Source organism: Pongo abelii, chromosome 6 (genome assembly GCF_028885655.2).
Source record: "Pongo abelii isolate AG06213 chromosome 6, NHGRI_mPonAbe1-v2.0_pri, whole genome shotgun sequence".
NCBI classification, from domain to species: domain Eukaryota; kingdom Metazoa; phylum Chordata; class Mammalia; order Primates; family Hominidae; genus Pongo; species Pongo abelii.
In genome coordinates this window covers 48001344-48025431 of record NC_071991.2, presented here as the reverse complement: position 1 = coordinate 48025431, position 24088 = coordinate 48001344, and the positions used below count along the sequence as shown (strand labels likewise).

The following is a 24088-nucleotide window of genomic DNA, read 5'->3' as shown; positions in this document are numbered from 1 at the left end:
TCTCTACTCTGCTTCATAAGTCTCAGGACAATTGCAGATAGTCCCTTTGTTTTACAGGTGAAGAACCAGGCTTGGACCTGGAGTGACTCACTCAAGGTCACACATATAGTTAGTGACAAGGTTAGGACCCAGGCCTCACTAAACTCCCATCCCTCTGAAGAATTTGGCTTTGAATTTTTAAACCTAGGTGGGCATTTTTTTCTTTGTTCAGTATTGCAGCGTTAGGGCAAATTAGTTCTTTGTGCGACACCCCCTAGAGTCCCATGGGAGAAGTGACCCCCCCCAACTGAGGTTGGAGTCTCAGGTTTTACCTTTTCCAGCTTTGGGATCCACTCAGAACTGTACTTAAACCCATATGACTAAAGCTTCCCCTCTCCTCTTTTTCCCCTTAGTGTGAGGAGGAAGAAGATAGAAAGAAAATCCAGCTACTTAGTGTCTTACACTAACTCTAGGGGACAATTCATTCACATGTGCTCTTAATATATGGAGTTGCAAATAACATAAGATCTGATACTCTGATGTTTCCATTTAGTAACTCATTGCCGAAGCTCAGAGGCCTCTTTCAATTCCTATTTGATACTCATGATTTATATTTTTCTATATTTTTAATGCAACAGAATCCCATAATTTAGTATGTGTTCTGCTTTTTGCATTAATTTTTTCCTAATTCCATATGTGTTAGAGAAAAGTTAAAATCCCCATAACTTATTTTTAAAGCAAACAATAATTAGCCTGATAAGATTAGTTCCTATGGGAATTGTCTCTTGGTGATTAGCACCATTTAAAAAGATACCCAGCCTTTTGGTTTCAAAAAATATAACAAGACTAACACTTCTAGAGAACTTACCATGCATTAGGAACATTTTTAAATGCTTTATATGGTTTCATTCATTGAATTGTCTCAACAACCCTAGGAGTAGATAACTATTATTCCCATTTTACAGACGAGGAAACTGAGGCAACTTGCCTGGGGCCACACCAAGAACCTAGATCGTCTGGCTCCAGATTCCTTAATCACTCTGTTATCCCTGCCTCAAGAGACACTCCTTAGCAAATGAGTTTAATGAACAAGGAAGAATGCAAAAGATATATAGTATTGGAGATTTAGAAACAACTAGAGAAATCAAGATTGTTTCTTTAACCTAATGCTTCTCGAACTTGTTGGGCGACAGAACGTGTTATGCCTGTTAACAATACCTTGAACACTTATTCCATGGAATATAATTTACAATCTGCTGCTCAACAGCAAGCCCACATATAGAAATCCTAGTTTAAATTAGTGCTAGTACAATTCTAGAGTTTACCTAGGCTGATTCTCGCACTAACACCAAGAAGTAAGCTATAATCTTCCCTTGTGAAGAGTCAGAGTAGCAGAATTGAAAGCTTACAGTATACAAGGCAGCCCAGAACTGGGGACCACACAGTGGTTCCATACTCAGCCTTACTTTTGGGAGACAGTCCCAAACTATTTTGTTTTTGGTAAAACACATACCCCTCCCTATACATTTAGCAACACTCTAGAGATCCAAACTTGAAGGAACTAGTTCATACCAGAGTATGAATGAGTGACAGGGGCCCAAGGGCTATTTATATATTTAAATAAATTGGTTAATTCCAAGGACTGTCATTTTAACTGCAGTAATGGGCTCAAGGGGAAGAGATTTGGGAGTTCAAATATCAGTAAATAGGTGATCGATCTCGCAACAGTTCTGGGAAGCCAGCCTTGGATTTAATCTTAATAACTCATGCCAGTCAATCTCTGATTGTTCAGAAATCCAAAATTTATCGCTTTGTGCTTTAGCATTGTCTTTGGGTGATAGTAAATCTCTGAAAATCCTGAAAGGCAAATGAGAGAAAAAGAAGATTCAAAACTTTTATTTATGTATGTATGTATTTATTTATTTATTTGCCACTTGTTAACCAAGAAGATAAACTCGTTTGATTCAAGTGAGGCTTCAGGATTAATGCCAGGATTCATAAGTGCATCTTCCCTCTGCATGAGAAAACAGAAAGCTGGCTGTCTCCTGCCACCTGTACTTCTATCCAAGAATAGGATTATTTTAAGATATTCTAAATCTCCTTCTGCCTCCTTTCCCACTGACTCAACAGGGCCTTGACGGCAATGCTTACCCTTCCCCATCCAATCAATAAGACTTTAAGCAAATCATTTAGTGTAACCAGTCAAAAAGAACCATCTGTAAATCAGGTGCAGAAGGCAATTACAACAGCCTCAGTGACACACAAATGGCATTCTGCATTTGAAAAGTGAAGTCTCTGATAAGAACAGTATATTACACCATCGTTTTTTTTCCTTCTATCCAAGAAGCACTGACAAGAAATGCATCAGGGGCAGCGACACCCTGCAACAGAGAGAGAACACCGATCCCTATTTTAGGCCCTGTTTGGTTCCCACTGCCTGGTTAATAATGCTCATCTTGAAGGAGCAGGCCAAGTAAACTCTCAGCCCCATTCCCAGGCTAGACTGTAACTATTACCTATAGTCTAAAGTGTAGTCAGTCATCCCACCCACCAGGGCTGTGGGAGAGGCCTCAGGGAATCAGACAGTCCTGTTGAGGAGCTAGGGGTCTTCTTCCACTAGATTACATGTGAAAGGGAGCTTTTCTGAATGGTGAGAATGTACTAAAGTGTGGCATATGACACACAAAGAGCTGCACAGCACGTGCCCACAACCAGGGACCAGAAAGGAGGGACTGGTAGCAGCATGACCTCACTAGTCATGGGCAACCATCACCTATGGAAGTTTTATCTGGCCAGCCACTGAGCTACATGCTGCATCTGCCCTAATAGTGGAGATTACTAAGAAAGGGCAGTTGAGAGAGGTTAAGAATTTTACTCGGGGCACCTGGCTAGCAAGTAGCAGACTTTGCTAGAACCAAAGCTCATACTCTCTAGTACTGCCTCTAATGGGGTAACCTTGGTCTAAGCAGCTACAGATTGGGGTATGGACTCCTGCCAGGCTTACTTCCTGATGTCCAGGGGCTGGCTGCACCACCAGCACTGCACTGACTCTTTCATCCACATAGAAGTGGGGTCAAGCTCCACATGAAAGTGCAAGTGCTGCCACCTCCTCTTAGTTCCCCAGGGTCACTCCCCCGTTAAGTCTCCTGCCTCTCAAATCTGAGTTTTCTGATGGAGTGCACACCAAAGCATTGGTAAATACACATCAAGGCATTAGATGTGATGGAATGCACATCAAGGCACAAGTAAATACACAGCAAGGCATCAGATTGAAAATTTCTCTAAGTTGAGATTAAAATGATCATATAAATATCTCTTAATGGGGCAATATGCCACCCTCCAAACCTTTATTAAGCATGCTTTATGGTCTTCCAGCTCAGTGTTTAGTGTGGCCCAGCCCAGAATGGTCAGCACTCATATAATACTTGTTGAAAAAATAAGCAATGAATGGGTCAAGCAGCTGATGACTTTTATAGAGAGTATGTCTTAGAGTCACTGTAACAGAACAATGTGAAAATAGCTGGCGATGTAGACTGAAATATTATATGTTCAAGTCTATGATGGTCAAATCTATTGTACTGGCTTTAAAATGCACTTGAAAACCATTACTCCCAAGCGAGTCCCCTGGAAACAAGCCAGAGCTTGTCCGGTCAATGAGTTACTCCCAAAGTATAAGTAGAGGTTCATCAGCTTTGCATATCCCTTCGGGAGCAATTGAGAAAATGAATAGTCTGCTGCTCCATGAGATCCAAGTGGCCTAATGAAATAATGCATCTCCACAAGGCCCTAAATTATGTTGAGAGATTATGTTGGTCATTAGGTAGCATCCCTACTGTGAGGAGCACTGGTCAACCCAAATCAAAGAGAGTTGGGAAACACATCCAGTCACTGAGGAGTCATGAGCTCATTGCCTATATAAAATGCAACTGAACTGACTACCCCGGTGTACAGGTCTCCCCAGCCCATGGGCAAGCTACTATTTGCCAGGGAATACTTATGCCCTCTGGATGTGTCTAGAAATGGTTAGGTGCCTTTTTGGGCCCAATGTAGTTATGTTAACAAAATCAATAGCAAGCCAGTGTTCGGCTAATTCAAAAGCTGTATCTTGCTTCCAAATGGCAGATTCAGTGAATTTTAGTCCATGTTCATATACTGTAATATTTTTGGATGTGCCTTTTTAAGATAAAAAGAGTAGAAAGTCTAGCTCCATGCAATTCCCTCAAATGAAAACTACAGTTTCCTAACCTTTGAAGGTTCATTTCTCTTAGGCTGTCATTAAAATTACTTATGCTTTTAATTTGCTGAGTTGCATTTAGTGGGAAGCCTCCCAAGCCACATGCTGTGCTCTGTTACTCACTCCTGTATTCCAGGGGCATTGCTCCTCAAAAGAGTAGTCATAATTGAAATACCCTCTAAGATAGGATAAAATCATCTTCTACAGAACATGCTCAGGCACGTCATTTTTTAATGCTGTGTTTTTAGAAATAACCTCACTGATTTTTTAAAATAAGCTTGACTCTGCTTTCCTCCCTTAGTGAGAAAGTCTATCATTCCAAACATGTCATACTCACAATTTCAGCTGTTTTCCAATAAGGCAAGTGCAAAAATGGTCAAAGCATGTTTTCTAGGGTGAAAAAGACATGCTTCCTCTCTTTCTGCACAAAGAGGACATGCAGAAAAATTCAGTGAACATTTTCAGACTCAACTCTGAGGTGAGAACATGCACACCTTGAGTCTCCTATCTCTTCCTCTATCAGTCCTCAAAAGGGGTCAGAATGGATAACAGTTTCTTCCTTTCCTATTGCACTTCATTCATTTCTGTCAATTTGATAGTTAAGAAATGTAGTCTAAAATAATACAGAATTTAATAAGATGAAAGCTTTGGTCACTATCATTCTTATTGGGCACCATGCTAGAACGAAAAGGATGGATACAAATGTGGAATAAAATGTGCTTCCTTTAGAACATTTAAGGCAGCTTTTCAGGATTTATCCCAGACAGTCAATCTCCCAGGACCAGTACTAGCTGCTTAAGATGTAATGGATGCTACCGGAATAGGGTCCTGTGGTGTAAGAACTTGTGGCCTTAAATAAAACTCTTCTTAAGACCTCAGTTTCAGGGCAGGCATGGTGGCTCACGCCTGTAATCCCAGCACTTTGGGAAGCCAAGGCAGGTGGATCACCTGAGGTCAAGAGTTCAAGACCAGCCTGGCCAACGTGGTGAAACCCTGTCTCTACTAAAAATACAAAAATTAGCTGGGCATGGTGGCGTGTGCCTGTAATCCCAGCTACTGGGGAGGTTGAGGCACAAGAATCTCTTGAACCCGGGAGGCAGAGGTTGCAGTGAGCCGAGATTGTGTCACTGCACTCCAGCTTGGCAACACAGCGAGACTCCATCTCAAAAAAACAGACCTCAGTTTCATCATCTCCCCAATCACCACACTAATATAGACTCTGCAGAGTTGCTGTAGGATTAAATTATAAGCACGTGGCCAGCTCCCAGTGGCACACCCAGCACATGGTGGAGTGCATGTCCTGAATACATGCAACCTGAACACAAATCCAATGCTTGAGCTGTGTAACCTTGGGCACACGTGGAGTTACCTCCACGAAAGGGAGACTGGTATTCCCTAGCTACACACTTCTCTTAATAATCATCTGTGTGTGTTAAACACTAATTGAGCAAATTTTACGTTCTAGGAACTTTTGTGTGTATCTTTCTCTTTTTAAGGATATGTAAGAAAATCAGAAAGCTCTGCATAATACATTGTTTCAGGTAACCAGATACTATACACAAGACTAAAGATTCAAGATACTAAAACACATGCTGAGGTGTAAGATGATCTGCTCTTTGGAGAGTTAACTTCATTCATTCACAGAACACTTAGTATAGCTGTGGAAAGAGGCAACCAAGGCACTACTAGAGACCGTTCAATAAGACATGGCTCCTGTCCACACATAGGGAAGGGTTCCCACATGGTACCTGGCTCAGTTTCCTTCATAAAAAGTATTAGTTTTCTGTTTTTTCTCTCTCTCAAGGAGTTCCCTGATTAACTGGGAGACAAATGAAAATCAATTCAGGATTGGGTGATAAAGTGACAAAAGAAAGCAATGTGCTAAATACCCTTCTGTCACTTCCAGTTTCATGAATGGAGAAAAAAAGTGTGTTAGATTTAGGAGTCTATCTACTTCTAATTAAGAATCTTGAAATGCATGGATGAAAAAAATCTCCTGAATTCAGACCCTGCTAAATGCAAGTCTTTGTACTTCAGAAAAGGATTGACTGTGGCTTACTCTTGAGGGGGCAAGGGCAGCAGTGAGAATGCAGTGCAAAGTAAGTGAAACAAACTAAGTGAACTAAGTGAAACAAAGCTGGAAGGTTCTATGGAGTCTTATGCTTCTGTAACTGAAGAAAAAGCAGGCTGAGAGGATCAGAGAGGAGACAGACACAGAGCAAAGATGAGATCTGATTTCATTCTTCTCTCTGTGCCTCTAATATCCATTAGACTCTTGAATGCTTCCAAGATGCGGGCTCCTTGTACCTCTTCAGCCTGCTGTGTCAGGCTGGCAATACCCTCTGTGTGCTCCATTCATCACTCAGTGTCCAAGCTCAGTGCCTGGGACAAGAGCTCCCTAGATGTTTGTTCAGGCAACAGATGAGTGGGAAATGCTTGCTCTCCATGTCTGAGATCCTCTGGGGTGCTGCAGAGACAGCGGGTGGATGCCTTCCCAGGGCTGGTGCTCCAGCCAGGGCTCAGAGATCATGTAGAGACTGACTCTGAAAAGTTGTGAAGCTATCACTTCTGTCCCATTCTCAATCACAATCCCACACTGCCATGATAGAGGGACAACGAGGTGTCCTTTTGGCCCAGTTAACTTCTGCTCAAAGCAGCTCAGAGCACGTGGGGCTAGACAATATCTTTATGCCACTCACACGTGCTTTGAGAAGACTATGAGACTCCAGGCTGCAGGCGAGGAATCACTGTATCCCAAGCTTGCTTAGATAGGACTCTTCACAATGTCACCAACTTTCTATAGCTAAAACAATACAGGAACAGAGTGTACAATGGCATTTTTAAGGATATTAATCCATATGGTCCAAGGTGCCCCAGATAGGAAGAACTAGTCGCTTTCTCTAAAAAGTCCAGGTCATTTTCTAGTTGAAGATCCGCAAGGCTTACATCTCCACTCTTATCTTGGAACTTGGTATGGGAAGATGAATAGTAGTTCCTGCTAAGCCTCTAAGGTGAGAAGTGAGCTGTGAAATCACAATTGCATAAGAAGCACTTTAAACGCTCTGTGTGAAATACTCTCTGCACTTGGATGCCCTAGAGTGACAGGTGTGGGGTGCTGGGAGGACAGAAGTCTAGGACCAGGGCAATAGGATGTGCGCAATGCTCTCCTGCTAAGAGGCTCCATCTCTGTGGGATGAAGGGCAACCCAGTGGGATTCTTCCAGACACATGACAACTCAGGGAGTTTTGGGGAATCTGGCAGAGCAGGCGGAAGTTGGAGAGGAGAATGCAGAGGCAGGTAGCACTGAGGCACCTGCCAGACAGGCAGCGGGCCTGAGCCTTCATGGCTGCAGGCTTGTGACTTCAGGTCTGTGATCTTCACTGTTCAAAAGAGGCAGGGCTCACCTCGGAGTATCAAGGGGCAGGACTTCAAGTTGCCCCTCCCATCTGAATGACAACAGCTCTGCTGTACAGCAATTATTTACTGAGTTTCTGCTAAGCCTTTTTTGTTTTGTTTTGAAGAAAGGGTTTGGTATGGAAAGGTCTGAAATGTGCTGATACAGCCTCTCCCAGCAGGATCCCAGCAGCTTTGGGTGGCTTCTGGGGTTGGAGAGACACCTCTGGGAATGAAGCCAAGAGGGCTGGGTTGAGGGTAAGTCACAGTTTTGGAGGGAATTTGCAAGGGAGAGTAAGTTCTTGCAGAGATTGGGCCATGATGGCAAGAAACGGACTGTGGAGAACTAGGGCAATGGTGATGACAAGTCACATTCCTGGCCAATTTAACTCAGCCCTTCCCCCAACCAAAACAATGAGAGAGGCTGCTGCAAAGCTTTCCTAAAAGGCTCAGGAAAGAGAGCGGCCTGCGTAGTGGCTCTGGGAAAGTGAGGCAAGGGCTGACAACATCTGCCTTTGCTTTGGCAGCTCTGCACGGAGGGAAGAGTGCTGGGCTTCGCAGCATCCACACTCTAGTCCCCTCTCCCTGCACATAGCTCAGAGACCAAACCTGCTGAGAGTACCTTCCCAGGGAAATGGGAACCCTCAGGCATGGCTAGGTAGGGCTCACAGCTGTGTACTTTTGGGCATTATAAAAGTTAATAACATTGGGACTGTTTCTGCTTTGGATGCAAATAATTGAAATGGAAATGAAAACATGCGCTTTTGATGATTAGAAGATGAAAAAAGAAACAATTAGCATGAAGGTTAATAATGGGCAAAATAGTTTTTTTCTCCTTGACAAGAAGTCAGATGATCACTAAACAAAATGTCCTTGAAAAACTCTTGGATTTTGTAATCCTCCTCTGGTGACACTAGAGAAAGCTTTAAATAGCTAAGGGCCAGAGAAATTCTAAAGAAAAATGCACAGAAGGAGTTCAACTCCAGGTTACAGCCAATGACCCAGGTTGTCCCCAAGGTCTAAGCCGAGGAAGCTTGTTCTTCATTTCTCATCACTTGAGTGAGATGCCAAGGACACAGGAAAATTTTTCTTCTATCTGGGAGATTTGCTATTACTGTGAAGAATATTATCAGGATCACCGTGGTCTCCACCACTGCAAGTTTTTCCTGAGAGGCTGTTTGGGTATTGCCTTTGATATGGTTTGGCTGTGTCCTCACCCAAACCCCATCTCGAATTGTAGCTCCCATAATTCCCTCGTGCTGTGGGAGGGACCCAGTGGGAGATAATTGAATCATGGGGGCGGTTCCCCACATACTGCTCTCATGCCAGTGAATAAGTCTCACGAGATCAGATGGTTTTGTAAGGGGAAACCCCTTTTGCTTGGCTCTTACTCTTCTCATCTGCTGCCATGTGAGACGTGCCTTTCACCTTCTGCCATGATGGTGAGGCCTCCCCAGCCATGTGGAACTGTGAGTCCATTAAACCTCTTTCTTTTGTAAATTGCCCAGTCTTGCATATATCTTCATCAGTCACACGTAAAGGACTAATATAGCCTTGTCCCTTCTGAAAAAAAAGTACTAGTACTCTAGTGGCTTAATTGCAAAGTTGAGGAGAGCAGCTCTGTTTTTTGTTGACATCCTTATCTGATGATGCAACCTATCTGATATCTTGATCAAAGTGCATTAACGCACAAAAGGAGGCAAACAATTTAGTGAGCGGTTCTACTGAGGCTGTCTATTCAGGTGGGGCATTCTCCCAGCACAGGCACCCCCAGAATTCTCTCTCACCACTCAATGACACCACAACAGTGTTTTTCATTCAAAGGGGCACACACATTTTGAGGCTCTTAATGCTCTTACTATAAGGTGTACAGCTGAGGGTTTTGAAGGCCATTTCTAATAAGCTAAGACTACACTACTACTCCAAAAAGCCTAGGAAAATGGCTGGCCCCTCCAGTAAGAGAATAGGTGGTGGTATGCTAGACAAGAAAAAGTCAAAGCCATTTGGTCTTGAATGTTCATCTAACACTTACAAGCTGTGTGATTTTGGAAAGAAGTGAAGACTCCCTAAATCTAGTGATTTCATCTGTACCCTGGGCCTGCTGCAGTGCATACTGTTGGTTATTTACCTAGGATTGCCCCCTCCTCCTTCCTAAAAGGACCCTGTTTTATTCAGGTGTCCACTCACCCTCCAGGCAGCCCTAGCACCTGAGTGAATGCTGACCACCCCACCCCACCTCCAGAGGTAGCCCTGATTAGTCTGAGTGCAACTCCTTTTACTGTGACAGTATTTGGTTCAGAAATAGAAGTGGGCACAAATTCAAGCTAAGGACCAAGCAGAGGGTGGACTCAGTGTTTCTGTAATTATTTTCCATCCTTCAGGGATCACATTCTGAAGAGAGCCCTGTCTCTTCCATGGGATGATGTGGTATGCAAATGTCCCTCACTACCGCCACCCCCTTACTAGCCACTGAGCAATAAAGCTCCCACACAGAGGAGGGAAGAGCCCAGGGAATCATGGGGAAATGGGTTACCGCCCCTGGATTACGCTGGCCCTGAATTCTACCTTAGTCTGGCTTCTAGTTAAAGAGCCAATACATTTTCTTCTCTCGATTTTTTATTTTTATTTTTTAGAGATGGGGGTCTCGCTCTGTTGCCCAGACTGGAGTGCCATGGTGCAATCATGGCTCACTGCAGCCTCCACCTCCCAGTCTGAAGTGATCCTCCTGCCTCAGTCTTCCAAGTAGCTGGGACTACAGGTGTGCACCATCATGCCTGGCTAATTTTTGTATTTTTTGTAGAGATGGGGTCTATGTTACCTGGGATGGTCTCAAACTCCTGGCCTCAAGCCATTTTTCCTTCTTGGCTTCCGAAAGTGTTCAGATTACAGGTGTAAAAGCCACCGAATCTGGCCCATTTTCTTTTTAAAGACCATTAATGTTTGGTTTTCTGTTGCTTACAAATGAAAGCATATGAAAAGCTAAAGATATCTGTTAGGATTTTGGGGAAGATACATTAAAAAAAGAATGTGCTTAACACAGGATTAAGTATAGAGTAAGCACTGAAAATATGGTATTTCCTTTTATTGTAGTTTCTTTTTTGGGCCACACTGCCTCACCTCAATTAGGGGGTTCTCCCAGGGATTTACCTCAGTTTTATTCGGGCACAGGGACCTCACTGGCATTTTAAATGTTGGGAGGCTTTGTTTTATTTTTGGCAGTCTCTAGGGGCAGGGAAAAGAACTATATTCAACAAATCTTTAGCACCGGTTATGGTTTTAATTTTGCTCCCCCCAAAAGATATGCTGAAGTCCTCACACCAGTATCTCAGAATGTGACACTATTTGGAAACAGTGCCATTGCAGATGTAATTAGTTACGATGCAGTCATACTAGAGCAGAGTTGGCCCCTAGTCCAGTATAAGTGGTGTCCTTATAAGAAGATGGCAATATGAAGACAGTCACACAGGGAGAACGCCACGTGACAACAAAGGCAGAGACTGAAGTGATGCAGCTGCAAGCGAGGAAATGCCAAGGATGGCCAGCAATTCAACAGAAACCTGTGAAAGGCAAGGAGAGGTTCCCCTGCAGATTTCAGACAGAGCAAGTCCCTGTGAGCCATACTCCAAAACTAGGAGACCATAACTTTCTCATAGCCTCCAAAACTATGAGACCATAATTTCCTGTTGTCTGAAGGCTCCTCATTGATAGTACTTTGTTACAGCAGCCCTAAGCAATGAACACAGTGCTTATTCAGAAATATGTAATGGAAGAAAATCAAGTGTAAACCAGACATTTAAAATCACTTGTCTCTTTAAAGGATTTCAGACTGTTATCAGATGTCCTCTACTGATAATAGTGTATGCTACTGTTAAAGTCTAAGATTTCCTCTCTAAAAGCACCACAATACCCGTTGTTTAAAAATAATAGTGGTTTGCTCAGTCTTTTTATTTGAATAAAATTAAATGCAGCAGTCAGAGGTATAAAACAAAAGTGGAGCTCCTACAGCTGAAGGAAGCTGGAGGGATTCAGACTTGCTGCCAACACTCTCTAGTGGCCCCTGAGGCCACCCATGGAACTGCCAGGTGCCACAGAACTCAGGCTGAGAAACACTGTTCTAGGAGCTGCAAATAATGTCTGCTTATGGTCACATCCAGGAGTACAGTAGGAGTTCTCTTAAAAGATGGCCACCATAACAGACTTGCCAGTTTATGAAACATCCTCCATCCTTTTTGTAAAATATACTGACTGTTGCCCAGGCTGACACTCCAAGCTCACAGTCAAGATGCTGGAATGCCCCTGGGTTTCTGCTCCCACCAGCTGAGATGTGAGATTTAGGGGTCTTTGTCTCCAAATGTATTTCTTCCAGTTATACTTGTCATTGTAATTATGTAATTTGATTGCATATTATATACACTGATGAAATATGAGTAGAACAAGCTCCAAGTTGAATGCTTTGAAAGACTGGAGAAAAACAAGTTGCTGAAACCAAGCCAAACCTGCTGTTGAACCACATGTGGGTGGGTCAACCACAAAAAACTGGAAGAGATTGTACTTAGATTACTTCAAAAGTGTCTTCAGAGCTTGTTCCACTTTAAGAAAACTGAAACTGGAAATCACAGATGATGTCTTTTTGGCATGGTTTATCTAAGAATGGTAATTAGAAACTCCAATCTGCAAATTTAAGAAAAAGCTTGTGTCTCACATTAAAAAGTTGGTGATTTAACATGCATTTGTATGTTTTAAGTTAAAATAAAATATTTAAGATATGCATATATCATATTATGATTAACCATAACCATTGTCATCTACTTTTTAATTAACTAATCAGCTGTCAACTCCTGATGCATGAGCTAAGAGGGCCTTTACTACAGTTTCTTCATTTTGGATACTGTGTTCTTGGATGGGAAAATCCTATTTCTCTATTTTAGTTGTCATCAATGGCTACCTAGAATGTAAGGTCCATGAGAGAGATTTTTTGTCTGTTTTGTTCAGTGACGTCAATTTTCAAAAAATTCAATTGATTTAAACATCAAAGATTAGCTGGGCATGGTGGTGCATGCCTGTAGTCCTAAGTAATTGGGAGGCTGAGGTGGGAGGATTGGTTGAGCCAGGGAGTTCCAGGCTGCAGTGAGCTCTAATCGTACAACTGCACTCCAGCCTGGGTGACAGAGCAAGACCTTGTCTCTTAAAAACAAAGCTATAGACATTGCTAATTAAAAAAAAAAATGAACATGTATTTACCTGCATAATTGTTTAAGCTAATAAAAATAGAGACTAACCCCTAAAGTACTATGGACATAACTGTATTTCAACACATCTAAGAAATGAGCTTTTTTTAATCTCCTAGCCACAGCATACAAAGGCCAAAGACTTGGCCACTTACTGAAGACAGAGTCTAAGATCTGCTCCAAGACTTAACCTAGTCAGGCTGGGGGCTCAAGTACTCATAGAAGACTTAACCTAGTCAGGCTAGGGGTTCAAGTACTCATAGAAGACTTAACCTAGTCAGGCTGGGGGCTCAAGTACTCATAGAACAACTCTTCCTGCAGGCTCTGTGTGTTTCACTTCCTGCAAGAATAAGTCTACACAGAGTAGATCCTATTCCAACTTGGATATCTGTTTTGATTCAGCTCACTTAACCAAGAACTACATTTTTAAAATATTCTCAGAGATGAAGTGATGAACAGAATATATGAGAAGCACTGCTTTGGCTCTGGACCATGCCACACATAGACAAGGGTTCCCATGTTCAAAGTACAGATCAACCCTTTCCCTGGGATGGGTGGGGGGTGCCCCACTCTCAGAAAGCCAGGCCGAGAAGGAGAGAGCAGGAATTGCAAAATCCCACCCTCCTGCTTTTACTGCTCAGGGATCTGGGGGGCAGAGGGGCCAAGTGGCTGGCCTGAGGCATGCATGGAGTGGCATCTGACCCACAGTGAGAAAACAAATCTCCTGTTTTATTCTTCACCATACTGTATGCTCCTAGCAAAAGCAAACCAGTATGAATGAATTCATAACACACATCCTATCCTTACATGTAGCGTGTGCTCAATAAATACTGGTTGGTTTTATTGCCTGACTCCACAGGTGGCAATTGACAGGATTTGGGGTGTGGAAATGATCAAGACTTTGTAAATGGGAAGAATCTGGAGTGGCATATGTTGTTGCCATTCCCCTAACCCCATTAGCAGCTGGGTGAGTGAAGAGTAAATAGACAACCATCTCCTAGTTCTGAGGCTGCTTTCCCTGAAGCGACTTTCTAAATGAGAACCTTGCCTAAATTGGCAATTAACCCAAGCTTAACAAGGGCTTACAGTCACACTGGGGCAAACCTGGTGAAAGCAGCCTTAGAGAGAATAGGCAAGGAGAGCCTTCTACACTCACATTGTATGTGAGAAAGCAAGTGAGTAGTATTCAAGTCTTTCATTCCTAGGGGTGATTATCTCTACAGTGGGACTTAAGGAGAATGGGGAACTACCAAGGCTCCTCTGAGGCTGCCCTTTTGGGTTGCAGGTATTTGTATATTCTTTAGCCCTTAAAGGGTAATTTAGTGATTTAAAGCACAGGCTTGGGCAAGATGCAATTGTAGTTTAGAATATTAGTTCTGATACTGGGCAAGATACTTACAAATTCTTAAAGCCTCAGTCTCTTTTTGGAGGGGGCATGTATCTACTTCAGAGTTTTGTTGTGAATATTGACTATAGTAATCAATGCAAATTGCCTAGCACATAGATGTTCACGAAATATTGACAACTAATTATCAGCAACAATAATAACGACAAATTGACAGTCTTAGGGAAATAAAAGAAACCCTCACCAAGTCAAACATTTGAGTGTCTAGCATGTGCAGGCTCTCTGCTAGGCACTGGGGGACTCTACAACAAGAGTTTCTTCATCAGCAGGGGAGACAAGCCATGTACACAATAAGCTCTTGCATTAACAGCGACAGTTATAAAGGAAGATTTATATAGTTAGGAAAGTTATAAATGCACAAGAGGCACAGATAGTGTGATAAGTGGTCTGGAGAAGGAAAAGACAACTTCTAGCTGGAAAATCTAGAGAAGGTTCATGAAGGAGATAGCATCGGCTCTCAGCTCTGCATTTTATGAAATATGCCTAAATAATGTAAATGAAATTCCAAATTTGTTTCCAATTATGTATTACATTCTTTGGATAAATTCCATCACTTCTTATCCAGATTGGCTCTAAAAGAATAAATTGATTTCTGAAATTTCAGCTAAATAAAAAACATGTAGAATAAAAACCTAGCGCTCCAATCAATCACCTTCACTTACTATAAGTTATATTCAGAAGTCACAGATTTGCTTTTTATATAGTGTTTGGTATTTGGCATTGTCTACGACAATGTGCCTTTCTGCTAGCACAGGTGTCAAGAACTGAGAACACTAACTTTGGAATTCCTTAGATCAGCGTTTTTCAGAGTAAGCTCTGGGTTACACAGGTTCCATGATGTGTTGGGTGGGGCAGAAGAAAGAAAGGGAGTATGAGATAAAGGAAAGGATTCTGTGATGTAACGTTTTGAGAAACTCGATCTCTTATCTACAAACATATTAACATCTACAAGTTAAATCTGTTCAACTTCTTAAACCTAGCATATCACAAACATCTGGTCATGTGAGGCCTTTTATCTCCTAGCATAACACCTATTAATTTCTCAGTTCCCTTTAGAAATTGTCACTTTGAGCAATTGGCATGGCACTGCTAAAGGGCCATTAGAATAGAATGCCAAACCTAATAATTTGGATCTCTAGGAAGAAGTTCCATGATTTCAGTCTTGTGACCAGTCCTGGGCAAATGGCCAAACATGTACTTTCAAAGGATTGAACTCATCTTCTCCATTTGGAAGATACTGTAGTCACTCTACAAAACATCCTGAGAGGGGGGCCTCATTCCTCTGGTTTCACAGATGAGCAAACTCATGTTCAGAGATGTAAATCAACTTGCCTCAGATCACACACCTGGGAAGTGGCAGGACTTGAATTCTGCTTCCTAAGCCTTTCTGCTTACTCCACCCCAGGTGCCTTGGATTTGAAATCGTGTTAGTAAGCTAGCATCACCTTAGCTTCGTGCTGAATGATTTCCAGGGAGCAAGAGTTTTAGAGGTAGAGGTTAACATTAATTTGTAATTTACATAAAACCAATGGACTATACAATCCTCATTTCACCAATGGCTATACACAGACAAATTTTTTTTTAAGGTACAATAGTTCAAAGCACTCCCCTGTCAGTCCAGACCTCCAGGTAGCTGGTTCACAACCTGGTGGACGTGGATCAAAGAATAGTAAAGGCCACTGGGAGGCACCCAACCCTGACTCACTAAGGAGGCATCCCCCTCTCTGCCACATCTAGAATGTCTTTCCTCTTCTATCAGGAAGCGCAGCTGCACATTACTTACTTCTAAGATCCCTCAGCTATATCTAGAAAAACAAAATGATTTACCAGAGCATGTCAACAATGCTTAAAATAGAAATATAAAGTAATTACAAGTGACAACCCTCAAATTGTACTGAGGCTTAAAAGCAACATTTTCTCTGTCTCAGGAGACAGGTGGGTGCTGCCACCCTCTGAGGAGGCTTATGACATGGATGGGGATTTCAGGAGGGAAATGAAGAGGACGTTTTCTTTGGCATAGACCACAGATTATCTTTAGTCACATAAAAACCATAGATTTGCATGGAGAGGGAATAAATCTGGACAAATGGCATGGTTTACCTTTCTTTAAGAAAGCACTTGCTTTGATGGTGGGTTCACTGCGTTTTGGCTTGAAGGAATGATAACATGAGATCATACACAGCTTTGCATGCTAATTAGATTTAGTGCCCCAGCCAGGAAATTTTTTAGGCTCTGTAAAAAATCTACACTTATAATGAACACTTCCGAAGAAAATGAATACATAGTACAGAAAGGCCTTTCTCAGTAACTGATAAGATGCTCCCAGGAAAGAGAAGATGTCCAAGGATCTGGAAGGAAAAAGGCAGTCCTGACAGCACGCCACTGAGAGCTTCCAGAATTCTCATGCAGCAAAAATCACCGTGACCAGCCACCTTCAGATCATGGTCGCAGAAGGCTGGCATGTGGGACAGTGCAGCATGACACAGACTACCTGCGGAACCTGGGTCCTACCTCAGAGGTGCGAATGGTGAGGGCTACTGCCTCATTCCCTTTGAGCTCCAGTTCCCACATCTGTACACCAGGGACAACGCTGGCCACTGCAGCGGGTCGAGGCAGGTGAACATGCAAATGAGCAGGCGACACATTCATTAAAGTCCTTCCACTGTGTACGTTCAGTATCACTTATCTACTACGGTTACGCAGTTCTGTGACTGTCAACAATACCTTTTCTTTTATGTGTAAAAAATTCAGAGTAACATGGTGTTTATATAAATCCAGTCTTCCCTTTCCCCTACCTTTTGTAAGCTCTGCCTCAGCTAAGCTGCCACACTGATCCTAACACAAGGGCCACTGGCCTGTCCTTATCTCTGTGCTCTCTGTTGGCATTTTAGATCTTCAGTCATGAGCGGCTCTTTGTTCAACTGCTTGTATCACCAATTTCATTCATAGACAATTTGATTGGAGTTTTAGGGGATAAGGACTGTCCTGTTCCTATTTCTATCCCCAGAATCTGGCATAGAACCATGTACAACTGCTACGTAAGAAAGTTTGAATGAATGAATAACTGGAATATTTAATGCTTCGAATAAGTGAAGTGTATTATATGCCTCTAAATAGTTCATTCACTCCTTACTCAAGAAACATGTATATTACTTTCAGTTTTCAGAACACTTTGCACTTTTGTTTTCAATTGCAGAACATATTTTCACAACGAAAAAGAAATGAAACCTTAACCCCAGTTCTGAATAACAACACTCATCTTTTTCCTTGAGAGCTCCCTTCCTGGCTTTCCATGAAAGTCGTGCTAACGTCTGCTCTGAGGGTGGATATACACTAGACAGGGTCTGCACAATCCTTTAGGAAAATCACAACAATGGGGCCGGTTTCACATTTAAAAAATGATCAGGAAACATAAAAATGATCAAGAAAAGAACAGGGAGAGTAAGAGAGCAAGGTGGAGGTGGGGAGTACCACAGGTGGGGCATCTCTGCTCAGTGCCACCTGGTATTGCCACAAGCACACATGCAGCTCTTATGTGCTTCACAGTGATCTTAGAACGTTACATAGATTAACTATTCCTCATGGCAACTTTCCCTATTTTAAACATAAGGACATGAACATAGAAAGGCTAAGTAATTTGCTGCAGATGACTCAGCTAGTAAATGTCAGAGCAGGAATCTGAACTTGGCAATGTGGCTTCAGAATCCCTGCTTGCCACCTGACATTAGGCTGCTTCTTGAGCACGACAATCCTGAGAATCCAATTATCATCATCTGTATTTTTAAAATGGAGAAGTTGAGATTCAAAGAGACTCAAACTTGACCAAAGTCCACCAGCTCACACGAAGGAGTGCATGATTCAAACTAAAGTCTGCTTGATTTCAAAGCCCACATGATTTTCACTCTACTCCTGGGACCTCCCGTATAATATTTTCTATCCTTCTCACAGACTTAGCAAAAGATGATTCATTATTTTCTCTGCTGAGCATCTTGCTAAGTTCTCCTGGTGAATATCAAGCTGTAATTTTACTCATGAAGCATGTCTCTGGTCTCTTCCCCAATGAGGAGATCAGATTCTCTGATGAACAGAGCTCCTTGAAGTCAATGGGACTTCACAAACATTGATTTGTTGCTTGCCGGAAGCCAGTTGTACAGAAAGTAATTGGGAAGCACAATGGAGTGGATGTAGCCCAGCCTGGGAAGCGTTCCCAGCCCTTACTGAAAACATAGGCCCTCATACATGGAGACAAGATTTGGGAGAAAAGGCCCAAGGCCCTAAAACACTAGTACACCTTCTTAATGTAGAATTAGAGCTAGAAGGGGCTGCCCCACCAGAAAAGCAAAGGAGCCTATGATAGCAGTGACTGGTTTCCTTGAAGTGGGAATAAAGGGTCCTGAATTCACTCTGGGAACCCAGAGCAATAGCAAGTGTATTTGTTGTCCTTTCCAACGCCTGCTGACTCACGGCAGCTTTGCTCTACTCTCTGGAGATAAGGCTAAAGAAAATGTCACGACAAGTCTGCGCTGGGTGTGGTACCATCATTACTTCATTATTCACAGGTGATTTCCTATTCCAGTTCTCAACATTGTTTTCTTCCTAATTTTCAATTACGACTGTTTAATTGCACAAGGTCCATTATTATCATACATTTTCTCCAAGCCTTTGTAGGATACAAAATAATTTTTTAAGTTACTATTGCTATCTTAGGTACCTTCTAGAATCCTCTGACTCACTTTTATATGGTTTCTTCCTTTACTACTTTCAAAAGGGTTTTGAAGGGGGCTTACAATACAAATGCACTAATAAGCCTAAAGAAAGAAGTTGGAGCAGAAAATAAACATTAGGGAGGGAAGGAGGGAGGTACAGGCATACCCCAAACCGGAGCCCAGCCTCAGTGACGGGCATTTAACTTAGCACGAAGCTTTCTGGGCATCCCTAGAACGATCATTTAGAATGTCATTACCTCAGTCAGCTTTATTAGAGTTATGGGCTGTTAGTTGCATAGTTGAAAAATAAGAATGCCTCTGTTTTTCCAATAGTGGCTCACTGTGTTTCCCTTAGCTCCCTGGATGGGGTTAAATCGGGCAAATTTCCCCAGTGAGATGACTCGCTGCGGCTCCATACCCCTCACATTCCCCTTAAGTCAGAGTCCATGCCTGCTAACATAATAGCCTGACATACTGCCCAGAGTCCTTGACGGTACTATTTTTAGCAACAGGGCCATGTGGCACACAGTCTAGAGTGACTGTATCTCACTCCATCCAATTTTCTTTTCAACTGGACCAACTTTAATTAAAAGGGGCGAACACATCCCCAGATCAGACAAATTCCCACTTTGGACTGTAGAACCCAAGGAAGTGACATTTTTAAGAAATCCCTTTAGAATCCTAGAATGAAAGGCATTGGAGGTTATTGAAATGACTGATCTCCACCTGTCCCTGCCTCTCCTGCCAAAGGAGGATGGGACGTGGACAGTTGGCAGGCACAGCAGAGGTAGCCTGAGCTGGGAACAGGAACAGCAAAGCTGACAGCTGTGCTTTTCTGCACCAAGCACCCTGGGAAAAATCAACACTTGGGCAGCCCTGCTGCCATCTGTGGAGTTTCTACAGCAGACAGGTTATTTATAGAAACTTGTTTGTGCAAAGCCAATATTTACCTGTCGGGGCTGTCAAAATTTACATTTCATCTGTGCCATTAGCCTGCTGTTTCCCTGTCAATAATGGAAATTTCCATCACTAGAAAGGGAGACTGGGGGCAGCTGTGAGGACTACAGTCCCCTCCCAGTAAGTGAGAGAATGAGTGGTATTCATGGTTACAGGGTAAGTGCATCTGTCGCCCAAGTGGCCACTGGACCCTCATACTATGCTATGAAGACAAAGAGTTGTCAAGACCCAAAACTGGAATTCTCCCAACTGCTTCTTTGTAATTTAATCTTCAAAGCCACCCTTGGTTAAAATGAGAATGGCATTTTCCACAACCATCTCTGTGTTTGTGTTGCTCCATGCCTTCCAAAGGACTATTGTTATCTGTGGTAAGGATGAGGGGTTGGGGGCTCTCCCTAAAAACCCACTTTCTTCTAAAACCATCAAGATCCTCCATTTTTCACTGAAAATAGCCATCTCTTCTACTTCTCTGATTATCCTCTTCAGTCTTTTGGGAGTTCATCTTCTCCTGCCTGTCCCTTAAACGCAGATGCACAGTCCTGGTCCCTTCTTCTCTTCTCATTCCCCACCTTCTTCCTCGGTGAGATCATCTATTCAAATGACGTAACAATTTTATCTAATTCTTGTGACTCCAATTTCTCCAGCCCATCTCACTCACCTTTTCTCTCTAGGCTCTTCAGCAAAATTTAAAAACAATTACAATGCATTAATTTATTTTTTAATTGTAATTTATCTTTTTGTTTTTTTAAAAAAAATATTTTAGATTTGGGGGGTACACGTGCAGGTTTGCTACATGGATATACTGCATAATGCTGAGGTTTGGACTTCTACTGAACCCGTCACCCAAATAGTGAGCACAGTACCCAATAGGTAGTTTTTCCAACCTTGCCCCGTTCCCTCTCTGCTTTGGGAGTCCCCCATGTCTACTGTTTCCACTCTTATGTCCCTGTGTACCCAACGTTTAGCTCTCACTTATAAGGGTGAACATGCGGTATTTGATTTTGTTTCTGTATTAATTCACTTTCTAGCTTTGAGCAGGACAGTATCTCCGTTTGGATGTGCCCCAAGCACTTCACATCTAGTTCATCCACGGAGCTCATCTCTTCCATATTCCTGGTGTGCTCTTATTCTCACATTCTCTATCTCAATTGTAGGTACTATTACCCACCAATAAATCATCCCCAGTTTCTCATTCTCCAACTCACTTTCCATCACATCCTATCAACCACCCAAACCTGTTGATCCCACATCTTAAACACCTACTGACCACATTCCCAATCTGGGCCATGACGTTGATCAGGTGTTTATCTCCTGCTTGGATCAGGCGTTGGCCTCCTAATCTTTTCAATCCAAAGAGTTTTCTTTCCAAAGCACAGATATGATCATGTCTTTCCTTAGCCTAAAATATTTCTGTGGTATTCAATAACCTTGGGTCAAAGTCTGAACTCCACAGCAATTTATACGAGGCCCTTCCTAAGCTGACCTGGCTCACCTCATCTGCTGCATTTCTTGCTCCTTTCCTCCTCAAACTCTGACCAGTGACCTAGAAGCATCCTTCTCTCTTCTGGCCTTCTACCCAAGAAGCCACTCCCTCTGCCTGGAATGTCCCATCACCTCCCCACAACCACCTAGGCCCTGGGGATTCTTTTCCTGGCTGACTCTCTGTCCTCCTTCAGGATGTAGCCCAGATTTATTTAATTGAATAATATGGCAAAATTAATGAAGGTCAAGTTCAAGTGACATAAGCTAGGCAAACACTTGTCTATCATAGACACAGTCAAGTGAGTTATTGTGCGTTCTTTGACTTATTATCCCCAATTCCTATGTCGGTTCCTAGCATGCAGTAGATGCTCAATAAGTGTAGTTTGAATAGATAAGTGGTGAAAAACATAACTAGGATCAAGAGGTACTTGATTTTATATAAAATATTTATTTTAGAGAAGTTTATAAATACTTGAGAGGACAAACACTTGGTTCTTAAAATCATTTAGAGGGGTAGACAATGGGCGGGGTGGGGAGGGCCACTGTGTCCTGCACTGGTGGGTTGGGTGAAGGACACTAAGGCAATGTGAGGGACCCAAGTTGACATCATCGTGCGCAGAAGACACCAGCCTCCTTCAACCAAAGTCCGGAGTAAGGAGAAGATTTCACACTGAGTTAGAATGTTATCTATGCACCAGGCACTTGGCATACATTGTCCTTTTATCCTTACAAAGGTTCTACAGAGCGTATCGTTTCGTCTCTCTTTTACAGATTAGGAAACTGAGGTTCAGAAAAATTAAATCAACCGTATAAAATCACACAGCTACTACCCCTCCACAGAGCAGTAACTTCCTCCATACCACAACAGTCTCTACCATTTATTGAACTCTTGACTGTGTGCCAGGTGCTATTTGAACCATTTTAGATTATCTCATTTTTTTCTTCACTATAATCCTACAATTATCTCCTTCCTATGAAGAAGGAAACTGAGGGCTAGGATATAAACCCAGTTCTCACTGTTCCTAAATCCATGCTCTTAACCACCATGCTATATATATCAAGATGCAAAAGGGCTTCGAACATGTTCTCACCATACGGCAGAGCCTCTAGGATATGCTCCCTATAGAAGGTACTGCTCACTCGCTCTTTTTGTTTGTTTTTGAAATGGAGTCTCGCTCTGTCACTCAGGCTGGAGTGCAATGGTATGATCTTGGCTCACTGCAACCTCTGTCTCCCAGGTTCAAGCGATTCTCCTGCCTCAGCTTCCTGAGTAGCTGGGATTATAGGCGCCTGCCACTATGCCCAGCTAATTTTTGTATTTTTAGTAGAGAAGGGGTTTCACCATGTTGGTCAGGCTGGTCTTGAACTCCTGACCTCAGGTGATCCATCCACCTCGGCCTCCTAAACTGCTGGCACTACAAGCATAAGCCACCATGCCTGGCCTGCTCACTCACTCTTCAAAGCTCTCATAACACTTTTTTACCCTATGGGAGAGGTACTTACTTCAATCTGCCTTGCGTGATGGGAGACCCTATCACTGAACTGGAAACTCCACCACTTCTTATTCCACTGTGTTTCCCCCACATTCCCTTCCCTTGTGCCTTGGCCACAAATGGAGGATATAAATATCTGTTGATTTTCAGGGAGACTCACACAAGAGCTGAAAAGACAGGTGGGACTTCATGGAATTTTCTCATCTGGTTCCTCTGATGACAGACCAGCTGAAGAGCCCCCTTCTCAATGTGCACAGCCACATCCTCTCTCAGTGGCAGACATCAGACCAGGTTCTCTTGCTCTGTCCTCTTCACTTGGTCTAGGCCAGGGTTCTTCAACCTTGGCACTACTGACATTGGGGCCAGATAATTCTATGTTGTGGGAGCCTGTCCTGTGCATTATAGGATGTTTAGCAGCATCTCTGGCCTCTATTCACTAGGTGTCAGTTGCCCCCCACCCCCAACCCAGATGTGACAAAACTATCTCCAGACATTGCCAAATCCCCTCATCCCCATGGCAAATCCCTCCTGTTCATTGTAGAATGTTTAGCAGCATCTCTGGCCTCTACTCACTAGATATCAGTGCCCTCCCCCATCACCCCACCCAGATGTGACAAACAAAACTATCTGCAGACATTGCCAAATCCCTCCTCCCATTTGAGAACTACTGTGTGGCCTCATGCCAATCACACAGACAATGCAAACATCTTTCCAAAGCAAATCCCCAAAGTCCCATGGCTAAGCTGGTTCTGCAAAATTAGCTTCTCGGATTTAGGTTATGGCTCTTTCGGTTGGAGTTCCCTCGTTCTATATTCACCCCATGCTCCTATACATCTCATTTCCATTCTCCCCATCTCACTCACCACTTTTTTTCAGCATTTAAATCTAGAAGATACAGCTCTCTGTATATCCTAAACAGACACAGAAAACAAGAAACAATGTACTATGCAAGACCCACCATCAACAAGGTGCCAGGGACAGCTGGAGATGAACGACTCCTGACTGGGTGGATTGACTGGCATGCTCATTATTAACATCTGTGAGAGACAGAGGTGATGTTTCCTTCAGCCCCGTGAGCAAGACTCAGGAACTGAGCAGCCCACAGTAGCTTTTTATGTAACCAGCCCACCTTCTCTGCAGGAGATGAGCAGAGTTAAAAGATCTGTTTTCCTTCCTATTCCCTCCTGCAGTTCACTCTTCACAGTGGGTGA

At 42.9% G+C, this 24088-nt stretch overlaps 1 protein-coding gene across 7 annotated transcripts in view; it reads right to left on the bottom strand.

Moving 5' to 3' along the window:
• The window catches only part of ELMO1 (engulfment and cell motility 1), a 593731-nt gene that overhangs the window by 71775 nt on the left and 497868 nt on the right, over window positions 1–24088 (bottom strand).